The following is a 20864-nucleotide window of genomic DNA, read 5'->3' on the forward strand; positions in this document are numbered from 1 at the left end:
GGGTCCTTGAATTAATAGCAGGTTTTCTTTGTGACGGTGTAACATTTATTTCAGGAGTAACCATAAAACCCATGTCTTTGAACGACATATCCAAATCATCACAAGGTACATCTTCCTCCGTAATGTCCCCTGTAGAAGCAGAAATGAATTTGATTAGTGGTTCGTTGTCACTTTCTGTGTAGGAGTCATCATGAAGGGAAGCTTCTGAGTCTAATGATGAATCACTTTCCAGGTGAGCCCTAGCCGGGTTCATTTGCTGTGCCTTACGTTTAACAACTTCAGGATGTCTCTTGAAAAATAACTTGAGCCATTTTCTGCCTGCTAGTTTGATTGTATGGGAAAATGGATTAGGAATATTACGCGCCGAGGCGTAAGAATATACACTTCTTCTCACTATGTTAGGCGTTGCTGGCAGCCCAATTTCTACCAGCCGATGAACTCTATTTACTAAATCATTCTTTTGCTCTTCTGTTAAAATACTACGGCTGCCAAGACGTTTCCTTTCATTATTTTTTCTGTGATGTAGCCCCAAAGTTGTTCGAGGAATATTAAACATATGCGAAGCCATCCAAATCCATTCTTTATGGCTCTCAACGCTTCTTTAAGATTTACCTCCGACCACTCTGCCCTCTTCTGCTTTGGCATCTGTAAAAACAACAATAGTTATAACGGTCATAGCTAACGGCAAGTAGCAATAATCATTAGTTTCCCAAGATATTTTCAGGTGCCTAATATTGCCATCCTTTGGTAATCCGCATGTTTTTTTTGCCTCTGTTAATAATATATTAGTAATTTGCTATTAACAAATGATTTGTTCACCACATATTAATTGTTATAAATTAATAAATTAAATTATATAAGCCAAAATTATGTGTATGCCAAATATTGTCATGGCAATATTTGGTCTACCTAAGGATTATTAGGCATCTGTGAATCTGCTAAACAACTAACGATTTCAAGAGACACCTTTATATTAAACTGTGACTGACTATGCAGCTGGCTCCCGGACAATTATGAAATGGCAGATAGAGCAACTACCATCTAGCAACTTTGATGTATCTTTTCTATTCCTCAAATCTGAAATCACGACTTTGTGTCTATTATTTTTAGATAATTCAAGACATAACTGAGAAAATCGGCGAGTATTAAAAAGTAGTCTCTCTTGATATATTATCCATGTTTTCATTTCGAAATATTTGGATTTTAGCAAACAGCAATGATGTAAAAAGTTAAACAAAAAATTGATAGTAGAGGCTAGATAACTACTCGTATATCATGTTTCTATTATAACTTGTTAGTTTCTTTTGGTACCTTTACCACTTCGGCCAAGATTCGCAAAAAGAGCACAACAATGATTTATCCATAGTGAAGATCATTCTCTTCTGAAGAGAAGTGTAGTAGATTTGGTAATATGTTTACCTTTCAATTAGAAATATACACTTCTAGCAACAAATTTGCAATTCAACTAATATATGTGGAGTTTAATTCCTTTATCGGAATTTTATTGGCTTTATCATTGTTCAATGTGAACCTTCCATGAAACCACCAGTTACTTTGGGTAACTTCACCACTATGCAATAGCACCGAAAATAAACAAGACAAGAAGAGTCACTTAAGTCTCCTCTACAGTTATTTACATGAGAGCTAAAAATACTATCGAGCGTTTGAAAAGTTTTTGATTGAGCAATGGATGATGACAGTTATTTGAAAAGATCCCTGTTAAGGGAAGAAGAAGCGAAAAGGAAAAAAGGCGTCCACGGAAAAAATGGATCGAAGCATGTAGAGAAAATTTGGAAGGGATAGGAATAGAGAACTGGCGTGAAGCAGCCATGAAGAAAAATAGATGGAGGAAAGCAGTAGAGTTACTCCATCTTTGAGCGTATAAGCCCTGTTGAGCTATTTTTTTATAAATTTGAGAATATAAATTATGATTTTATAAGCGTTATTATGAGAAGAACAAATGCTAAACCAGCCGAGTTAAGGTTAAACATGACGGTCACTCTCATGTGGTCATTGTAGGCTTCTCCCCTTGATATACCTATTTCACTTGAATATCGGATGCTACTCTTTTTCGACCGCTGTAAGTCACCACGCATAACCGATTGTTCGTCACGTTTTTTTGTGATAAGTTTCGTATATCGATTTACAAACAGTAGTCCTACAAAAATCTGTATAATATGATAACTAATACAAACTAATAATTCACTCAATGTTTCCAGTTTGCTACTGCAAGAAAATTCCAGAAATGTTATGTGTTGATGGATGTTCTACCAGAGAAGTGACAAATCTCAATTGTCCGAAATTAGGAAAGTAAATGGATTTTTTTTAAGTGAAAATTGAATACTTAACCATGTTAATAAAGATTTATGTTATCTTTTGAATTTTGTGTACAATATTTGTTCTTATGGCCATTAAGAGACAAAGTTGGTAATAATGTTTTTAGACGTCTACATTGGAAACAGTATCCGAAATATAACGATGTCTCGTCACTGAATTTGATAGAAAATATTAAGTGATCACAAGCAACTTTTGCTGCAAAATTAATACAAAAAATCGATGATTTTTTTGATAACTTAATGAGAACTTAACGCATTCATGGATACAGAGAAACAATTACAATTTTGGTGATGTTTGGTGAATGACTTGAGGTAATTAAATTAATGGAGGTAAAATGAAACGATGGAAAAGTGACCTACGTGGAAAATGTATGATTAATACTTGTGCATTTTATAAATGGTTGGAAAATAACGATTAGTTCTGTTTTATATTCAAAGGAAAGTTTGAAATGCAAAAAATAATCATATTTTTTAACAATTTAAATCAGAATTGCCTAGAAAATTTTTTTGGATTGGCAATAAATTATTGTGGAAATTCGAGAAATCCCACATCAATTTAATTTTTTTAGAGTATAAAAAATTATTTACTTTGAAAAATTTTCATGAGTTTGAAGGTGCAAATTTAAAGAAAATATAAACACAGCTCTGTTCAATATAACTCTTAATATTCTATAGTGATATGCAGATATTGATGTACCAACGGTAACTAGTGATAATTCTTCAAGTTTCTAAGTTTTTACATGCGACTATAGAAATTTTACAAGTACAACAGGCAATGCTTTGCTTTATATTACTGGTTATTTGTTAAAAAAATCTATGCTGCAACTCTCTTGTAGTACCTGTATAATTTTTAATGATACATTAAAAAAAAGCTGTTATTTTTTTAGAGTATAAAGAGTATTCTAATTCTAGGAGGTCTGAATTTACCTCCAAGTAATATTGTAGAATATGTCAAATAATTAGAAATACACATTGTTGAAAATGTTAATTAATTTAGTTGTCACAGAATCGTCGTAGAGAAACTTGCAGAGCTATATAAAAATATGCTCTATTCGAATATTGGTGGAGAGTTTCCTTATGAATATTTTTATATTAGGTTACTTATTTAATTCGCACTGATATGTTGAAAACCGAAATATGAAAAATAGTTATTCTTTAAAAAATCGATAAATTCCAAAATCAAATTGAATGTTTTATTTATAACCAATGAAGTGTCATATTACACACTTCTACTTACCGCCCTCATTCTATCTGTCTCTCCGTTTCCTTCTTCATATCATTTTTTTCCGCAGTTCTACAGCTGCCAGGTTGGGGGTTCAACCACAAAGGATCCAGCCACCAGACTACAAATTTAATTCCCTCCATTAACTGGGAATCTAGTTGAGGGTGCAAACATCCCGTATTTCTATAACTGCTTTTGTTCGTTGTGATCTTAGTCCACTCAAATTAGACATTTTCCTGAGAAATTCGAAACCGAATTCGAGTTACAGTAGTCTCGAAAATGGGGAGAGACGAAAATGTTGACATTAGTTGTTTTTGATAGTTTTTAAAAGAAAGATAACCAAAAGATGTTGTAGATAATCAAATTTTGTCGCACGTTGCTTAATTAAGCCTCTAGATGGCGCGCAGAGGATTTCAAAAATCATTTCTTGAATTTGAATAGAAAGTCTCAAAACTGTACCACACAAAATTTTCGACAACTTCTGTGCTAAACTTTTGTCTGAATAACGCATATTTTCGCCGCTATTTAAAAAATTTTTAAAAATCAGTTTTTTCGATTTTTAGGAAATAAAAGGTGAATGAACAACTTATGTCTGAAACATTTTTTTTAGTTTTGCTTAGTTTCCCCGTTAGAGTGCCTGGACGTGTAACTGCTTTTTTTGACCCCTTGGCTAATAAGTTACGATTTTTCGGGAAAAATGGATTGAAAAGTTGTAAAGTACAAAATTCCTGACACGTGGGGTATATTTGATGGATTTAGGAGTTATGGAAAAGACATTAGAAGTTTCTAGTACAAAATTAACTAAAAATTAGGAAACATTATTCTTATATTAAGAAAAAATTGACTGTGATTTACAATTAAATAACTATTGATACAAATATTGTATATCTTACATTAAGTAGATAATCTTTTCACTGCTCTAACATCTTTCTCGATCAATCAATAAATATTAATTTATATAATTTTGTCTGGGAATAGTTTTAGATTGATCAATTGTTATGTTCAATTCAATTCAGCTTTTTCACCTTTTTCTGAATTCACTTTCAACGTCGTTCCTTAAGAAGCTAATGGCGTCCAGTTTAATATTGATTGTTCACCACATTTGAATACCAGTTATTTAAATACTTTAACTTAAGCCGAATATCATTTCCTGAAGAAGAGTCGCTTGCTGGTGAGGTTATATAGAATCCTTCTCTATTTGGTATTTGCCACATTCTTATTGTTAAGTTTTCTAACTATAAATCTCACACATTGTTACTTTTTTATTCAACTTTTTGTTAAGATCCATCAAATAGACAAATTAAAATGTTTCTTTTGGTCTTTTAATGAATACAAAGTCTTGAATCCCATCAGTAAGTCAACATATATTATTTCCAATCGTCATAGCTCTTCAACAAGAGCTATACATACAATTAACTGCGAAGGTCGGATCATCTTGGCAGGGTTTTTTGTAAGCCCTACTTCAATCATTCTGACCAAAGTAATTTTTTTTGTTTTGTTAATATTCGGTAGTAATAATGATTATAAAATAATACTGGACATTATAAATCTTGCTGTGACTGTAGATATTAAGAAAATGAATAAAAAATAAATATTAGAAGAGGTATTATGTCATTGATCGATTATTTATCAAAAATAATCAATCTTCGATATTTTATGCAACTTAGGCGTAGCAGAAAATAAGTTAAAAATAATATGCTAACTTACAATTTGTTAAAGATTTATTTCCTCAAACGATGAGAGCAATTAACTTAAGCAGTCCGTTGAATGCAAAGACAACATTTTACATGCAATTCGGCCGACAAATCTGACGTTATTATATCCCGTAACTTCGAATGAAGATAATTCATAAAACAATATGAGTTTTCGCAGCGGTCGTCGCCGTTTCCATCTTTGTAATTAGAATCACGTGTTCATTATCTACAGGGTATTACAATAAACAATACGAAAATTTCTTTTCTTCAGGTGAGCTGAACAGCAATTTTTTTAATGAAAACGTTTCCCCCAAATTTTGATAAACCTTGCATATAAAGTGTCACAAATTAAAAATGAAATTAGTCAGCTATCTTATAATTGTTCATTTTTGGATAATGGATGAGCAGACGAGGATTCGCTGAGTGGCCCGCACGATCATGTGACCTGAATCTCTGACCTGATTCCTGATTTCCTCCTATGGGATCACGCTCCTTTCCCGAGCTCTGCAACTGAAGAATAATTTGAAACTCTTCGCTTGACATGCACTTGACATGCATTGATCACGATGGGCATCATTTTGAACACTTACCATTATCAAATCCCTTTTGTAATTTCTTCTAATGAATTTTATGATTTTACTCTTCTGTTGCCTGATTTATGCTAACCTCTGTATATAATATCATGAATAATTCTCACTTTGCCACTGACAATTAATTCCGAATGATTTCAAACTCCGATAATGAAGCATTCAAATTTCATTTCATCTTTGTTAGAATAATGTTTTACCTATGAACATGAAATGCCACATTAAATTTTAATCAATCTGAACCGTGAGATACCCTGTAAGAATTCTCATTAAAAAGCCCAAATCAATACATTTTATTGATATTACGAAGCTCTTCTTTTTTGCGGCGTAAACTGGATATCATAAAAACCAATTATAAGAGATGCGCTCGGTTTCGTACCACTTAGTTGAGATTTATTGATATTCGTAGCGCTACCAATTTATGTTAAGTTGTACCTTAGTTTATTTGACGCGCTTTTGGTCTAAAGTGGACACCCAACGTAAGTATAGTTACGCATAATTCTTCACTCAGTGTATGTCAAATAAGTTCTTCTTCTTCTTCTATCTCCGTAAACACAATCTGACGATCGTCCACCATTTGGTGTACATTTCCGGAGATATTGCTGGTCGATGCAGTTTTTGGCCGTTCTGAACGCTCGTCGTCAATCAAAGGGTGAATTCAGCTTTCCAAAATTTCACGATCGTAAATGAAGGTGCAGAGTCTTCGTTTATAGAGTCTAATTTTTTCATTTGCGAAGGCGTATTGACTCTCAAAAACAAATATTCAATAATAACAGCTCCCTTCACAGAAAAATCTTCACAACGTCTCAATTATATTTACGATTATCAAACAGATCTTAAAATGATTTAAAAAGATCTTAAATCGCATGTGTAAATTTCTCACTTTATATCGATAAGTACTTACATCTTTAGGTCGAATACTTTTTAGACAATATTTGTATGTTTTTCAATCTGTGTGCCCTTACATCTTCTGACAGACACTCGTCCAGCACCATTCCAAGATATTTCGACTTCTTTGCCTTCTTAATATTTTGTTATTCAGTTTTATGTGCGGGTGTCTTGCAAGTTTCCTTTCACTAAGCTGTATATGGTTTTTTCTGCCGAAATTTCCAGCTTGATTCCACTGCACAAGGTTGATACAATGTTCATCAAACTATTTTCGTTGGCTTCCAGCTCTCTCCCGTTATCCGCTCCGATGACAACAGTAGGTCATCAGCATATGCAATCATCCCACTTGTGTGTTCGCTTTGGCCACCTTGTCCAACAACTCCTCCATTACTAGGTTCTAAAAAATGGGACCACACACAGATACTCTTGTTAGGTGCCTAGTTCTTTCGCCATTTGGAAAGTGTAATGTTGCATACCTACGTAAAAATACCCTGAGAAGTAGTTCTGCAGACTCTTCCCAGTCTTTTGTATATCCATCTGATTTTCTGGGTATGCAGCACAGTACGACATTTTATTTTGTTGGTAACTATTTTATATGATATGCCCCACATGTCCACTTCAAGGTGTTTTTTTTTTGTTTTACTATTTTAATTTCGTTAATATACATGTTTTTTATTCTTCTTTTCTCAAGAGAATTTATCTTTCAGCATGAGTTCCACTTCCTTGGTATTTTTTCTTGGCTTCTCTCATCCGTGTTCTGAGTGCGGTGAGCTCGTTTTTCCAAGCATGATTTTTTACCTTCTTGTCTCCAGTTCTCTTAGGTATCGATAGATACTGATAATATTGCATAGAAATGGCCTTATGACGAAAGATAGGTGGGCTTTCGCTACCTTGGCTCGGACCTGGATTCACCTGCAGCTGTAGGCCTGAGCTGGTGGGGCGATAAACCCTTTCACTCATGTATGAGTCTTTCAAGACGAGCCAAATCCAACCAAAGTGGTTCTCGCACGAATCACATCCAAGCAAATAGTCGCAACGTAGATAAAATAAATTTCGAGGTCAACGTTTTTCTATACCTGAAGAAGTACGTTCAAGGCACATGTTCTGGAGGTATCTCAATCGGAATGGAAAAAATGCTTCGACAATTAGTTTAAACTCATGCAAAAGTGTATCATTCTGAATGGAGAATCTTTGGAAAAACAATAAAGCCGTATCCAATTATGAATATTTGTTTTTATTTGTCTATCGCAAAGCTTTATTTTCACTCGTCTTAAACCTAGTGTCTCCCCATTTATTTATCTTATATTTCCCTTTCCTACCATTTGAGCTCTCTTGGTAATTGTTTACATTCATTTAAAACACTTGACTTTAGATTCTGATACTTGTCTGATAGTAGGTTGGTTACATATTTCTTTTAACTCTGCATTCGTTCTTCTTTTGTACAAATTCCTATCCATTCTTTGGAGGTGATCCAAAATGCCTCTATCAAAAAATTGAGGAAAATATTTGTGGTGGATCCGCAAGAGTCAATTCAATTTTACAAAATTATTATGATGGAAAAAACTGCTATTAGAATCAAGCTATTAAGTTGCTTCGTTTACAGAAAATTAATCAAATAATTTTCCTAAAAAGACTTTCTGGTGTTTCCAAGTATATAATATCAACTATGTATTAGTTCATTTATTGACTTATCTGTTATGTTACATCCTGTGTAAATATGTAAGTAATTATGTGACATATTGTAATACATATAATTACAACAAAGCCGATATTGATTTCAAAAACAATTCAATCGTTAAGAAATATGATATTTGACGAGTAGGGTGGCAATCGTTATGTAAAGTGATTGTAAAAGATCGTTGGCATTATTTTATTACAACAAAGCGAACTTGCATTTGAAACGCATGTCAAATTTACATATTATAGACATTCGGTTTGTAATCACGAATTCGAAACGCGATATCGGATCACTTCCACTCTGGTGACATGCCGGAATAAATATCCATGTCCACTGCGAAAGAAAAAAAAATTTGATTGATATTTCCGTTGACAAAACTATTAATTTTATCACTAGATGCATTTTCATAGTAAAAAATACTCCATTTCCTTCAATTACAAAATAATATAGAAAAGAAAAAACGAAACACAAGAAGGAAGACACAGTGAAAGAAAAACGAACAAAAATTAGAAGATTATTTTGGGAACAAAAAAATAAGTCATGGCGAGATGATTACGAACACCTACAAAGAGCCATTGAAAAACCAAGAAAAAAAAGTAATAATGAAAACTAACTTATAAATATAAAAGATACAGAAAACAATAATAACAAGAAAAATTAATAATACGAATAGATGGAGGCATGATTTAGATTTCTTTCGAAAGAAAAGGAAGCAAAGGGCTGAAGGACAAGTAGGTATAGCAGAAACTTAAACAAAAAAAGATTAAATTATGTCAAAATAAATATAATAAGCAAAAAGAAATTGGAAGTAAGGAAGGGATAGACCAAACAATTGTGTTGAAATTTCTGGAACCGTTGGTGATTTTCATACTGAATACACTGTTTACACGATCACTACACCAACACTATTACCTAGTTCGACGTGCGTTTCGATAACCAAGTTATCGTCTTCAGACACTGAAGTTAAACTCCCTCACGTTCAGTCTCTGAAGACGATAATTGTGAGTGTTGGTGTAGTGATAGTGTAAACAGTGTTTAATAAGATCGAATGATAGTAGACACGAAACACTAAAAATCCTAATAAACAAAATATATAACAATGGAAAAGCGCTAAAAGATTGGCAAAGTGGGTATAATCACACTATTATGCAAGAAAGGAGGCACAATAAACTGCAACGAATTACAGTTAGCAAAATATGTAAGAATTATACTAGAAAAAACCATAGAAGATTCATAACAATAATTTAGAAGAAACAAAAGAATAAGAGATGAAAACTTCTTCTTCTATGGGTGCCCTCTTCTAACGAAGGTTGGCGATAACCCCAGTAAAGTCTTTTCTATCTCTGGTCCTTCTTATCAGCGCCTGAGAGTCTAAACCGGTCCACTCGCGAATATTCTTCAGCAATGAAGCTTGTCGTCTGCCAGGACCATGTGTTTTTTTCCTGTCGATCAGAAGTTGTAAAAGTCTGTATTTGTCATTTCTAAGCGCCTAATCTTATTTCTATATCTGGGTCTATATATTTTGTTGATAGACATGAGAGGATGTTATGGAGACAATCTTGGCTTTGATCTTTTTGATGTTGATGTTAAGGTTAAGGCCTATAATTTTTATGCGATCTAAGAGTACTTGGAGATCCTGTTCACTGTCTGTGATTAAGACCGTGTCATCAAATTACCTTATATACCTTATATAAGAATTTTTCCATTGATTTTAACATCTCTTGCGTTATCTAACGCTATGGCAAAGATGAAACTTAACAATCGGAAAATAACTGTAGAAGCAATACACTGTGATATATCTTGAAAACGTATTCGAGAAAAATGACATCTTAGAATATAGAGGAATAGAAGAGAAAGAAATAAACGGAGTAATAGCTTTATATAAACAGACGAGAAATTATCCCAGAGCTAGGCAAGGAAATTACAGAAGGGGTGAAACGACAATGTATAATAAGACTGACGAAAACAAGACTAAAACGATGAAAATAAGCCAAAAGGAGAGTACCATCAGATAAAATTGGAAGAATCAAAAATAGAGCAGGCCAAAAGCTTTAAATTAAATACGACAGAATCAGGGATAACATTATAAGATATTTAAATTTGTAATCACATCAAAATTAAAGCATGTCATGAGAATGGGAGGAAAAAAAAAGAAAAATCAACGAGGAGCTCAAACACTGGTGGATATAATACAATGCAATGCTGGATATGTTGTTTTTTGACTGATAATTTAACCTTCAGAATAACCTGGATATGTCTTTGTCTGTATACGGTTCTCTTTGAATTGAATATAACGATGACGATTTTTTTTATTCTGCTACACTTCTAAACACATCTTTTCAATTAAAAAATTAATTGAAAATGGAGAATAAATATATGGGAAGATGAAAAATGGATATGGTACGATAAGATTTATGAAAAGGTATTTTATAAAAACAGTTATGATGAAGACGAGCCTTTCAAAGTCTTGAGTTTTTCAAGATGAGGCAAGAAATCTGCTCCTGAAGATATACCGAAACTTAGATACACAATTTTTATATCCGAGGAGAAGCAAAATGAAACTGACTAGAGTTTCCTCTATTTTTATAACATTTATCAACAGAAAAAAATGTCAAGGACGTCCTACCTGTTATAGAGGAATAGTTTCTTGAGGAGCTTTAGTGTTATATGAGTCAACTCACATATATTCCCGTTTTTTATTTGTATTAACCGAGACATTTTTGATAATAAGTTTCATAAGATTGCAAACTTCAATTTTTTGTGTAAACATTGTATATATAAAAAAACATGGTTCGATTCAACAAGTTTTTCTATGAATACTAACTTCAAAATTTTCAATCGCTGCTTTCCAAAGTATTATTGAGATTCCTCTTTTTTAATGATTGTATTTTCCCACACGTCTCTAGCACTCATAATAACGCTGAGATCAATTTCTAAAAGTGTCATATTTTTACTACGCCCTCATTTCTTCTTGCATTGCTCCAATAGCTTGCTTACGTCACCAACGCCGAGTTTCATCCGACAAGTTACAGCAGCATCCACAATTCACACATCCGATTAGTTGTATTTTTGTTAGAGCGTCGAATCCTGAATCGACAAAGGTTATAAATATTGTAATGTTTCGAAATGTACAACAAATAAAATATTTTGAAGAGGAAAATTACGGAAAAAAAGGTGTGATGCAGTGGAAAGAAATTGTTTGTTGTGAAGCTAAATTTCGAGCTAAATAGGTACATTTTTTGAACAGCAAATTCAAAACCTAATACTCACGATACGGGGTAGCTTGACGTATTTTTGTAGTAGTTACTTGTGATTTGATTTTTTTGTTTTATCTCATTGACATGGCGTCCAGACGCGATCTGATCTAGGTATTGTTAAAGAAAATTGCAGTAATAAAATCTAGATATAGTATTTTCCTATCTCATTTTATTTATTTTGTGATGAAAATCAGACAATTTTTTCTCGAATTCCAACAAAATCGCAGAGAATTTGTACATAAAATGTTGTTTCTGCCCCATTAATATGTCATTCTATCGATCTGTCTATTCATCTGGTTCATCCCGCTGAAGCAATTTCAAGGATATATATATTTGTCCGTAGACTCACGAAAAAACTCCTGCTCCATTTTTATCAACAAATCAACTCTTGGTCGTGAAAATAGCAACTGGTAAGTCTAGATAGTAGCTTTTTATCAAATAGACCTGTCGCTCTCCTACACAATCGGCGCTGATGACGTAATTTCAAACTGATCTTGAACGGTATAAAATATTTCCGGACTTTTAAACTTTATAAGTTTGTTGATACTAATCCTATCGACTTAATTTCACAAGAATATCGGTATTTATTTTAAGTTGTATTTGATTTAGTCAAAAAACAACATACTTTGTTTTAATTTTCCAATCCCATTGTCTATCTGTGCATTATCCTGTTATTGATGTTTGTTCTAATATTCTGTCTCCTTGAAAAAGTCGTGTTACGGATTATATAAACATAATTTATTATTACAAAACAAATTGCTTCAGGTAAAAGGTACATAATTGTTTTAGCGCCGCTTAGACGCGTCTATTATATTATTAATATGCCTGCAATTACAATTTATTGATGTTAATGCGTATGTTTCTATTTTAATATTTATTGATCGGCTTCAAATTCGAATAAACCTATTTTATCTCGTTCACCTTTATATTTGTTTCTCTATTTCACAATATCACGTCAGTTAATGTAACATTTCAGTTAAATCATTTATTTCGTTACATAATTTGCATTCTATTGATTCCCAATATTTCTTATATGCAGATGAAGATACCATATACATTTGTCAAAGTAAAACACAATATAATTCGTTTTATTTCCACCTAAGTTCATGTTCTTTGATTGACCAACCAATTGACATTGAAGAACCATGCACGAAGCCGGAAGCATTTCTAGATCTCAAATTAGAAATCATAATCAATAACAGAAAAGCTTTTTATAAAATATTTACAGCGAAAAGCATAAATTTTAACAAATAGGAAACATAGAATGGAATATAAGAAACATATACATTCTATAATCCTTTACTTCTGTACTTTGTTTTAATATTTACTTGCACAGCTTCGCCAAAGTTTATCTTGTCTGCGTTACAAACCGCAAGTTTCAATTTGTAAAGAAGTGTGAGAAGGACTGCACCCTGCACCCTACTTCATATTTACTTGTATGTGAACCTCACTCAGTTCTGAAATATTTCTATTGTCAGCAAGAGTTTTATTTACAAGGACGGTCTCAGAAGTACACTTTTCCCAGCGGTGTTCAATAACTTTGATACCCTTTTCATAATAAGAATCGACAAGTTCCTAAAAATAGTCATTAACTGCTGACATCACCTCTTCATATTTGAAAAATACCTTACCAGCTAAAAAATAATCCGAGGAGGCTAAATATAATGAACAACACTTTGATCTTAGCCAAATACAGCCGTTTTTGCTTGATTCCTTCACTTACACTTTGCAATTAGTCGCGTTGATAGTTTTCCATTTTCAATTAAAGTTAACCAACGCGCATTCCTAGAAAAAACGACGTCACGACCTTGCCTACAGATGGAAAGGTCTTTGCCGTCTTTAGTCCATTATTTTGATTGTTTTTTTATTCGAGTTTGAAATGTTGTACCCACGTTTATCCATAGTTATGATACGACGCAAAAATTAGATGTTGTTTTTGTTCTATTGTGAGCAAACGCGGCACCAATCTTGCGAACAGCTTTCTCATGTCCAAATTTTCAGTTAATATGCAATGTAACAAACTTTTTGAAAAGCCTACTATGTCTGGTATCTCGCGCAATTTCACTCGACGATCATCCAGTATCGCTTTGTGGATTTTCTTCAACGTTTCTGGAGTCGTTACCTCATTTGGTCGAGGGTTTCGTTTAAATTTATAAAAATCGTACAAGCTATTTTCTTCCTCCATTGAGGCCTTCCATACATAAAACTCACTCTGTGTATTGACGGTTGGATCCAACCGGCTGTTGGCTATTATAGTATAGCAGCTCCAGAATTGTTATGAGGATTATAAAACCAAATCCAACGCACTGTGCTGTATAAGGAAGTTTTTCAAACAATATTTAATTCTAATTTAATCCAATTCGCTGAAGGTTGAGTATTGAATATTCATTTAAACGTTGAGAAGGTTCACTCTGTATTTTTTTTTGTGTCCGATAGTAAATTGATGAGAGGGTAACAGTTTAAAACAATGAATTAACAATTCTCCAAATAATTGACAGTTATTATAGCAGTTTCAATAGGAAATAAAAATTCGTTTTATGCCAAGTGGCAACTGAACAATTAAGTACGAAAATTATTACTGGTCATCGAAAAGTCCAATAAAAAGCGTCCATTGTTTCAAACCGTTAAAGCCAAAGAAACAAATAAAATGAAGAAGAATCAATAATGGCCTTTTTCGGTGAGTGTGTGTGCTGGATATTATTTACAATGTAAATCGTGGCAATCACATATAAATAGTCGAGAAACACGTGTACTTTTGGTTAATTAAACATAAATATCGTGGCGGGTAAGTACCAGAGAATAACGTCGACGTATTATGGGCTTTCGTGCGGGTTATGTACGTACGTGTACGACAAAGTGCAGGTCCATGCAAATTCTTTATGGCCAATTTAGGAATTCCAGACAGGGTCGGTCTTACAATTATTTTCTCATGACTTTTCAAATCATAAACAATATACATTTAATATTTACTAAGGAAAAACTATGGGGAAAATAATAGATAGATTTTTAATAATAGGGATCTGAAAGATGACGAAAAAAGGTGTAACAACAAATAATGTTATTATAATATAATATAAACTAACATTTCATTACAGATTATGCCATCATAAAGAAAATGGAATAGAAATAGTAGACACTTGAAAACTATCATGCAAAATTCGCTTAAAACAAAAGGAAATTTTTGTGAGAACAATAAATAAATTTACTAAAATTTACTTTGATTCGAAATGTACATAGGTAGAGGAAGAATTCGATGCAATTTCGAGGTTTAGTTGAATTTCTCGAATGAAGTGAGAGGTCGATAATAAATCAATTTCTTCCAAAATTCAAATTCTACAATAAATTTGAAGAAAAACGTGACAAGCCGAATATCCCTCTCCTCGAACAAAAAAAGAAATTCAAGGAGAGAGACTAAATGAAATAATAGAGAAAAAAGAGCACTGAAAGGAAAAAAACTGCTTTTCTAATCAAAGCTACGACTTTAAAGTTCTTTTTCCACAAAAAAAAATTGTGTGTGTGTGTCAGCTCCGACGTACGACTGGAGTTTACTCCTTAAGTTCGATAGTCTAACCAGACGCAAAAAGAGTTTATTTAACTTAAAAAGATTGGTTGATTGCCAGAATATTTTGGGCTTCCTTCATTAATTTTTTTTTAATCTGTAAGCTCGCTGTCTCTCGGCTGGAGTTTTTGGAGGTTTAAATTTTTTCCTAATCAAAAAATATAAAAAAAAAATTAGAAAATTTATAAATGCATAATTATAAAAATTTTAACAGACTTTAAGAAAATTGTTAAAAAAAGTTTTTATAAACATTTTTTTTAAATTATTATAATTAATTTTTTATTTAAAATAAATAAAAAGATAATTATGTCACTATTTCTTTTACATACAATAATAAATAGTACATGAAAATTATTTAAATAAGCTAAAAAATAACTTTTCAAAAGAAAATTATATAAAAACATTATTATAATAAAAAAATATTGTCGATTTTTCTGATAATATTATCGAATAATTGACTACAGTTGTTAATATTTGAAAATTATTTATAAAGTAAATCATAACGTGGAAGAATTTATAGACATCGACAAAAAAATTAATTTTTGGTTAGGTTAGAAATTTTCTATTTTATGTGGATGCGCTCGATAATTCATATTGGGTTAATTATCTAATTTTATGTGTTGTTTTCAAATATATATTTATATGAACTACATCGATAATTATTAAAATATTTAATAAATACAAATTGCACATACTCATACATATAATACATGAATTATAACGTACCTTGCAACCACGTGTTTGTTAGATGTTCCGGCAATATCAACTACACCTCTTTCTGCCATAGTTATTTGAAAATACTCTCAGTTCACTTTAGCGGAACACAATGATAATAAAACTTCACAATGACAGCAATATAAGTATGTTGACACTGACAAATTAGAACGTAACGAGGCCATTCATCGATAGATTTTACTCCTCACATTTTTCTCATACCGGGCCCCTTATATATGCAAATCGATTCTTAAGGAGTAAACTCCAATATAGTGCGGACAGGGACATGAGGGAAATGCTAAACATTCCAACAATAAGATAAGATTAAAGAACATTTATAATAATTCTCAAAAAAAATCACTAAGTGTGATATTCGCTATGATACTTCAGAGTTATAAATAGATGAGACGGTTAATTGTATTATAACAGCTTCGCGAGTGGTCTGAAGTCGCGTCGTGCTTAACTATCCCCACAATCACTTTTACATCAGTTTATAACATCCAAAGTCTAGACATGGGTCATGAGGGAACCAAGTCCTTACTAAACAAATCAAAAGAATTTACGGAAGGGAAAAGAAGCCCATCTAATGAATTTTCGAGCAGGCTCGGGAATTAACGAACGTAGAAACGCCATAACTTAAACGAAAAACTCCAAGAGATAAAAATGACTGGAACTCTAGATCTATAACACCGTGCTACAATACCCATGTGACGCATCTTTTCGTTGTGATATCAAGATAAGTCATCAAACCATTATTTTGGACAACGGCGCCCCGTAGGTACGATTCGTTCTTGAAATTATGATCCATCATGATACATTGCCGAAATTTTGTTTTTTCACTTAAAGATGTCAAAAAACTAGGCCATTACATAAAAACAAAATTCGCGGTTAGCATTTTTTAACAGGAAAACGAAAACCTCCAAAAATTCCGTCTTAGAAAGCTATTGCGAGATATGGTTGAGATAGAAACACGGTAAAGGTATAAAATAATTAAATTTCATTACTATACGAAGAAAGATAAAAAATGAAAATATAACAAGGCAAGGCCTTTCCTTCCTTTCCCTCCAACAGGAAAGATTAGTGAGAGATGGTGAGAAAGAGCTTTATTGTCACTAGAAAATTTTTACTAGCTACAAAATTTTATATTAGATAATAGAAAAATTCAAAATAATAATTTAATTCAATAGTAGTAATTATAATGTATATAATATCTTACATCACAAATGCCAGTCTCTAGAGCCTATGGTGAATTGTAGAACTCAGCCACAGAATAATAAGATTTTTTGAGCAGAAATGCCTTATATTAGTCAAACCTCGAAACATACCAAAAGTTTTTGACATTTTTATTCCAGAAGGAAGCTGATTGAATAATTTTTTCGCACTGAAAATAATGGAATTTTTCACCAGATCAGAAGTAGTTATAGTCAAGTAAATGTCCAAGTATTTCCGAACCAAACAAAGGAGAGTTATAATTTTGTGTTTTTTAAAATAGAATTCGTAATGTGTTCTACTACTCACTCAATCCATAAATATAATGAATAGTTTTTTTTTGTAATTTGAAGATAGAATCGAAGAGGTGTAAATTACAAGACCCCCATAAAGGCAAACCATACACAAAATACGATTCGAATAACAAGTAGTAAGTTGTTAAATAGTCCGATCAAATTATACTAAAAAGAATGAAGCTACATAAATTCCCACTAAGCGGAAAATCGGTAAGATTGTTTAAAATACAATGAAAAATAAAATTTGAATGTCCCACACACACACACAAACTAGTGAGAAAAAAGTATGCCAAGACCGAACCAAGCGCTAACGAAAAGATAATTAGAAAATCAGAACATATGATAAATTCTAAACAACATTAATAACGATATCATGACGTGCGGTGTCTTAAACCAATTGAATAGATATCTAAAAATGTGTCAGTACATCAACATGCTCAATAAATTGTTAATAATAGGTGAATATTCAAAATGTTTGAAAAAAAAACGTAACAAGCCGAATGGCATGTTACACACAGCATAATTTTTCCAGACCCAGAGGGACATTTACATACACATACTAAAATACAAGGTGTGGCTATCAAATAACGAGACTGGTGATACAAAATATTTTATTTTGATGTTATGTGTATTCATTTAATTATCACCTTTCCTCCTCTATCCCTACATCGATCCAAGTGAAACTTACATTGTTCAAAACAGTGTAGAAAGTACCTTCAGACCTCGCACCACTTTTTCTTCCACAGCTTCAACAAATTCAAATCTTTATTTTAATGGATATTTGACCTTAGGAAAAAAGGTCGCACGCTGCAAGTTCCGACTAATAAGGTGGCTAGTCTAACACTGGGAAATTGTGCTGGCGATCTTCTTGTTATTCAAATGTGAGAATTTAAGGCTTTTGCACGCAATTTTAGCATGTTGAAGTTTTCATATAAAATTTGCGGCGCTAAATCTTTTTCAATTCTTATACATTTAGCAATAACACGAATACTTAGCCGACGGTCAAATTGGAAACAAGATTACTGACTGTCCCCACATTTTCATCCTTTTTTAAAGTGGAAGGGCGTTTCGAGCGTGATTTGCCTTCAAAAAACTTGAACCACTCAAAAAAATATTGACGCTGTAAACATTCATTGCTAAACACTTGTTACGTATAGGTAGAATTCCCAATAATCCGTTGCTCTAGTTTTAATGCAAAACAAAAAAGCAGCCTCTATACAATTGAAGGTCACGGCTAAACTGGTTTGTCCACAGACACGATAGGTATCGCATATGATATAGTAAGCCCCAGGATAAGCAACTAGGAATGGATTGCCTTTGGCGCATGCCTACTTTTTCTGTAGCAGATTCATTATCTATTAGCACCACCTCCCCTTTATTTTACATACTAATTCTGCTTTAACGGGTTTTTTAAGTTTTGGTGAGAGGTTTCATACGTTTACGTTTGTCAACATAAACGAGTTTTGTCTTGTATATAACAAATATATGTTATTCTTGTTTTTTTCCATTATCCACGTGATTCGATACACCTAATAATTCTTGTGAGGTTAGGACTGGAGTACATATCATCTTACAGGTTAAATTACACAGGCCAACGATGAAAAAACTTTTTTACTGAAAATACCTTATTATGTTTTTTAGGTTCCTGAATCGAAATATGATGCTTAAAAAGCTATATCACCCACCATTTATAGGGGTATTTAATGAACGAAGATGATGTTGGTAGTACTGCTGAAACACATGCTAAACAGCTGATAATTAGTTTAGTTTCAAAATAACCTTAGTTCCACTTTTCCGTTTCCTGTATGTACATGTGCTCAGTGCAATGCCTAATCGCGGTTGTAAAAACTCTGCTGGCAGTTTTTGTTATATTTTTGGTGAGTTTGCTATTAAAAAACACCAAAGAAACATTACAGACTTTGTAAAAAAGGTTTATCCAGCATACTTTAGAGCTAATTTTCTGATGTACAGTCGAAGTTAGATGAACTCAATGTGTTACAGAAAATGTAGAGCCTAAATTGTTTACTCAGGTCGAGCTTAACGATTTAGTTAGGGACCTGGGCTTAACGAAAGAAAAAGCTGACCAGCTTGGGTCTAGGCTAAAAGAAAAGAACTTGTTGGCTGGAACTAGCCTTCATATGTAAAGGAAGAGAGAACAGCAATTTTTAAAGTATTTTGAACAAGAGGGTGATTTGGTTTACTGCTCAGACATTCCTGGTCTAATGAGTGAGTTTGCTATTGAGTATAAAAAAGAAGACTGGAGGCTGTTTATTGACTGTTTTACCACACAACGGTAACGTGTATGCTTCTGTACCTGACATTATGTACATATGAAAGAAAACTACGAAAATCTAGAACTAGTGTTAAATGAAATAGGTTATTTTGCACATGGTTGGATGTTATGCGGTGATTTGAAAGTAACATGCATTTTCCTTGGTCACCTAACCTAACCTAAAATAACCTAACCAAGTTTCCATGTTTCCTGTGTGAATGGGACAGTAGGGCTAGGAATCAACATTGGTGTAAAAAGAACTAGCCAGCTAGAGAGTCTTTAAAGCCTGGCAAAAAGAGCATTCTACGTAAAAACCTTGTAGACCCAAAAAACGTGCTCCTACCACCACTACATATTAAGTTAAGCCTCATGAAACAGTTTGAAAAGGCTTTGCCTAAAGACGGGCCTTGTTTCAAATATCTCTGTAAGAAATTTCCACACATTTCAGAAGCTAAATTGAAAGAAGGAGTCTTTACCGGACCTGATATTGGAAAAATGATGTTAACTTTGAATTCACATTGACCTCAAATGGAAAAGAAGCGTGGGTGTCCTTCAAGCAAGTTGTCACCAAGTTCTTAGGAAATGAAAAAGATCCAGAATATAATTGTTGCTATTTTTACCAACATACTAAAAAAGTTTGAAGAGTTGAGATGTTTTATGATCCTGAAAGTTCACTTTTTGAACAGCCACCACTTCCAGGACAATTTAGGAAATGTTAGTGAGGAACAAAGTGAACGTTTTCACCAGGATGTTAAAGTGATGGAAAAACGTTACCAGGGCCGCTGGAACACCAAAATGATGGGGGAATCCTGTTGGTCACTTCGCCGGGAAATTCAGCAAGCGAATCTTCGCAAAAAAAGTTACACAAGAAGTTTCAAAGAAAAAAGGGAATGAGAATATAGACAAATTCCAGTTGACAAGTGAACCCAGTATTACACCACACTGTAAACTTATACTGTAAATACAAACCATTTTTATGATGTAACATAGTGTTTTTTTGATTATAATGAAATACATATCGCTTGGAAACTATGGGTGATAAAAAAAACTAAGGCCAGATTTGGATTCATCACATAAAAATCTATAAAGATCAGCTATTAAAATAAAAAAGTTTTCAAAAAAACAGTTCCACTCCTGGTTTACTGGAACTAA

This window comes from Diorhabda sublineata, chromosome 7 (assembly GCF_026230105.1).
Source record: "Diorhabda sublineata isolate icDioSubl1.1 chromosome 7, icDioSubl1.1, whole genome shotgun sequence".
Lineage (NCBI taxonomy): Eukaryota > Metazoa > Arthropoda > Insecta > Coleoptera > Chrysomelidae > Diorhabda > Diorhabda sublineata.